Source organism: Ipomoea triloba, chromosome 1 (assembly GCF_003576645.1).
Source record: "Ipomoea triloba cultivar NCNSP0323 chromosome 1, ASM357664v1".
Classification (NCBI taxonomy): Eukaryota; Viridiplantae; Streptophyta; class Magnoliopsida; order Solanales; family Convolvulaceae; genus Ipomoea; species Ipomoea triloba.
Window position 1 is genome coordinate 28,578,049 of NC_044916.1, and position 5,185 is coordinate 28,583,233.

At 34.0% G+C, this 5,185-nt stretch overlaps 1 long non-coding RNA gene across 1 annotated transcript; it reads left to right on the forward strand.

Moving 5' to 3' along the window:
• The first annotated feature begins 717 nt into the window (after positions 1 to 717).
• On the forward strand, positions 718 to 4,144 carry LOC115996421. The gene is made up of 3 exons (XR_004093618.1): positions 718 to 1,286; positions 2,341 to 2,414; positions 3,869 to 4,144. It is a non-coding gene; the product is annotated as an uncharacterized LOC115996421 (long non-coding RNA).
• The last annotated feature ends 1,041 nt before the right edge of the window (positions 4,145 to 5,185 follow it).

Below are 5,185 nucleotides of genomic sequence, written 5' to 3' on the forward strand. Positions count from 1 at the left end.
CAAAAAATAGGTTTTAAAATTCAAGTGAGATATAGGATTAAAATTTGTCAAAAATTAAATGAGAAACCAAACAAGCTGCCTTAAGAGGGCATAATGTCCTAAATTGACATAAGGATCCAAAACTGAATGATATTATTATAAGTTAATAATATTTTAAATCCAATCATAATGCAAACTTTTATGAATGTATAATAATTGTAATAACAAAATAATTATAAATATACATCTGTAACACCCCGTATTTTCCAAACATTATTATTTTAATATAATACTTTAAAAAGAGTTTGTTTTCTTATTATTAAATATTTTAGTAAAATGTTACTAAATCTAATTATTTTACCGAATGAGCTTATAAATAAAATATTTTAAACTTCTTATAGCAAGTGGTTTGGTACAAACTATTTATATAGTTATTTATGGTTTTTTTTGAAAGGATAGTTATTTATGGTTTTAAAAGCTTTACTTAAGGGATAAATTTATTTATCAAAATCTAGACCCAAAGTCTATCCGAGACGAACCTGTGACCTTTATATTTATTGTTTTGAGCCTAAGTTTTGAACCCAAACTAAATTTAAGCCCAAATGGTTTCTAATATAAGTCCAAAGATCTTGTTTAAGCCCAAAAACATTCCTAGCCCAAACTTTAACCCTAGGTATAAATATATGCTTATTACATTACACCAATCTAGAATGTTCATCACCAAACATCTGAAATCAGCAGCCCCTTATATCTCACTATCTCGCTCGTCTCTCTCTCGCTCTCTCTTATCTCCGGCGAACGACGAACAGCGACGCCCGGAGATGGCAGCCGCGACGGAGCCCAGTAGCAACGATGGACGGGCTTCAACACTGGATGAGCGACGGCGGCGAAGCTCCGGCGAGGCAGTCCTGGCGGCGTTCTTCTCCCGTCCGGCGAGCAGCGGACTAGGGACCTCCTTCTGCGCAGCAGTAGCGAACGGCGGTGGTTGCAGCAGCAATGAGGTCTTCGGCTCCAGCAGCAGCGATGGGCATCCTCTGTTTCCGGCGAACGGGCGGTAGCAGCGGCGAACCTGGGTCCTCCTTTATCCGGCGTCCTCTCCTCTGGCACTTCTAGTAGTAAGAAGCAGCCAGTTATGGCGGATGGTTCTTCCCTCTCTTCGGCAGTACGTTAGCGGTGGTTTGGTTCGGCGGTGAGCAGAGCTTCCGGCGGTGTGGTGGCTTGTTGTTGATGACGTAGAACGACGGCGAGTCTTGGACGAACAGAACGAAGAAGATGGATTGAAGGATGGATTATCAAGGGCTAATGAGGTATAATTAGGATTAATGACTTCTATTAATCTTAGTATGGTGTTTAGTTGCTAAGCAAATGTGATTATGGTTAATGCTTTGGTAATGGGTGATTAAGGATATAAAAATGTATTAATGATGGAGATTGCATGATGAGGACATTGTGATTTAATAATGGATAATGAGATTATGATTAGGTGTTGGATTAATGATTAGTAATTAGTTGATAATGATTAATAAGTATGGTGATGATTGGTTTGCTAATAATAAAGTTTAGTGATGGTGAAGTGTTGATCATGAAAGCTATGAGTTAATTGGATGGTGAAGGGCATGTTAATGATGGTTAGTATGTAAATGGTGATTAGTTGTTGATTATGAATAATGATAATTTAAGAGTTTATTACTGAAATGGTCCTTTGACTATTGCGAAATTACTAATTTAGTCATCGACAATTTTTCGTGCTCAATTTAGTCCTATCGACTTTGAAATTTTTAACCAATTTGGTCCTCCGTTTATTTTACTGTTAAACATCCGTTAAATCAGGACCAAATTGGTAATTTTTCCTATAGGGACTAAATTGATAATTTTTCAATAGTCAAGGGACCAAATTGGTAACAAATTTTTCACTGAGATGGTCCCTTGACTATTGAAAAATTACCAATTTGCTCCCGATTTAACGGATGTTTAACAGTAAAATAAACGGAGGACCAAATTGGTTAAAATTTCAAAGTCGAGGGACTAAATTGGGCACGAAAAATTGTCGAGGACCAAATTGGTATTTTGCAATAGTCGAGGGGCCATTTCGGTAATAAGCTCATAATTTAATATGGACTAAGTATGAATTATGGATATTTATGGAAGTTATGGACTATGATAACGAAGGTTATATGGTGTTGATGATGATGTTATGGACTCATAATGGTACCCAGTGATAACGGATTAATGAGTATTGATAGTTAGACGATGGGTGGTGATGGACTAATTATTAGTATAACGATGGTATGATGTGGATTATTATTATTATTGATAATAATAGTGTTGGTAAGTGAACCAAGATTTGAGATTGATTCACAGGTTCCCTATTGAAGTGACTAGTCTAAAAGTTGAACCTTAAATTGGATGCTAGCTTTTGGAGCTTTAGCTTTGAGGTAAGTTTCTATGTCCGTCAAAACTACCTTTCCCTACCAAATGTGCTATTTATCTAATTTGTGTCCTCAAACTATTTTGGAAATGTGTTTGAGTTTAAAAGTGTGATAAATAGCAAATGAATATATTTCGGTGTCATCTTATGATTTAAAAAGTATGAATATGCATATCGTTATATAGTGAGAACATTATGGTAAACTGTTTGAGTATGAAACTATATGGCTTTTGTAAGGTATAAACTATATTTATTGCGAGAGATATAAACTAAATTATGATTGGAGGATAAATCCTATATTTGATGTAAACCCTATTTTGGAAATGTATATATTATAGATATACTCTATCTTGTTTTGGGAAGTGTACTTGAATAGCCTACGGCCAATGGAAAATATATATGAAAAGTATTTTGAAAGAATATTACTATCTTGGAGGAATTATATAATAATGTACCTATTTTGGAGAATATACTTATGTTATAATCTATATGGAAGTTATCTATATTTTTATTATTGGAGGTTACGAGAATCTTGGGTTGCGGTCCAGATTATTGTGAGCACTTAGGACTGCAGTTCTACTTGCTATTGATATGAGAACCTAGGGCTGCGATCCTATTGGTTATTGATTGGGTGGGTAACCTGGTAGCAAAAATCCTGGGTTACTAGGGCTAGTAACTACCTTTGGGCTTGGAATCCCCGGGGTGTGTGCACTTAGGTTTCTAGTTCCTGTTTCCATTTATATTGTATAGGTGTGAAGGTTCGGTAGTGGAGGTAAGCTCCATTCCTATCCTCCTATTGGTGATTTGAGTACCTCCATACTTATGTTTTACTTTTTGATTTAACTATAAACTAAGAATTGTTGAATACCTCCACTTGAGCAATATTATGCTATTTTGATATTTGAGAATGAGACTTGAGTTATCTATGACTATGAATACGTGTTGAGAAGGATATGGAGAAAAGCTATGTTTTGAAAATGACTATATGGTTGTGAATTCCTCCTTATATTTATATACATTCAAATCTATTTGGAAAGTGATTATTTGTAGAACTATGCCTTTAAATGATATTGAGAAGTATTGGGAAATGCTATTTTATATTCCGTACTTATTATCTTGAAAGAGGGCAGTGATATTTTATAAAAGTATTATGTTGTTTTAATCGTATGAAGTATTTCGCTAAGACATATTACTTATATGAGCTTATTAAGACTTTGAGTAGAGTGTGTTTTATTCTTAACTATTTAAGTTAGGTGTGGGAAAACCATTTTTGGAAAGACCTATATTATGTATTTTTTGTGTGAGTTAAATTCTTTTACTGAATGGTTCCAAAACCTATTTACAAGGCATACCTATTTTCAAAAGTATATATGTACTTATTTTACGGGGTGGGGTAGAGCTTACTTAGCATTATATGCTAATCCTTTTACTTCTTGTTTTCCAAACCTTGAATGTTTTCAGGACCTGGACTTGTGGCTAGTTGAGAGCACGAAGTAGAACTTGTGCCCGAGAATTGATTATGGTATAGATGTATAGATTAGAATTTGATCTGTTGATGTTATAGTTGGTTATGAATGGTCCAATGATATGTGTATGTGGATTTAAACAGAACCTTATAGCCTATGCATTTGAGCTTAGTTGTAGCCCAAGCGTGACGTAGCACCCCTTTGTTTAAGTTTTGGTTTCGCTTTCGCATTTATATTCAGTATTTTAGTAAGAAAATCTTTTATTTTGATATTTATGGCTTTAGAATTTGGGGGTGTTACAACATCGCATACTTGGATTTAAAAATTAATATATTATTAACACATATATCCTAAATAAATTGCAGTAATTCAAGCAATTCAATATAAACCCCAAAATTAAATTAAAATTCAAATAGCAAAATAAATACTTAATATTTTCTCAAAATTGAATAAATAATTTAATTATGAATTTAATGCCAAAAGTAAGGAAAAATTAAAGGGCATTAATTTCAAAACAAGCAATTATCAGCCATTTGCCAAAAATAATATACAATATTAATTGAGATCATATTAATATGGTAATATTAAATCTAATATAATTACCATACCCCAAATAATATATAATTAAGATATATGTGTTATGAAACAAAAGGAAAATAGTGGATGTCCAAGTTGTGGTTCGAACCTTGGAACATTCACTTAAAAACTAAAATCTAATCCACTTAGCTATCACGGCTGTTGGTGACAGATTGCAGAACATTTAATAACTAAATGTTGTCTGGAAAGCTAGTTCAGGATGGAGTCAAAAGCTATGGGTTAGGGGAATTGAACCCGTGACTTTAGGCTGGCAGCTAAGCTTTTAGGCGTTTGACAAATCCATCCAGACTAGGAAAATTATGTGCAATTACTGTAGATATATATATTTGTTTACTCCACTCCTGATAGTATAAATACCCCCTCCACTCTTTGAAAAGATTATCTCAGAAACATCAATGAAAGTGCTTCTTCCTTCTTCTAGTTTCGGTGTTTTCCATTTCAGTTTCTTCATTTCATATTATCACTATCATAGTTATTATTAATATTATTTACAACACGTTATCAGCACGAGTGCTCTACCCCAAATTCACAATAATTACTTTCACCATTTTTTCCGGCGAAAACTAAACCAACGACGCTGCCCGCCTCTCGTCTTCTTCATGCGACGATCTCTCTCCCTTTTACCCCATCTGCAACTATCTCCCTTAGCTTCTCAACCTTCTTTATTTCTCTTGAAAAGCACAAAATAACAAATATTTTGTTAGTATTTTACTGT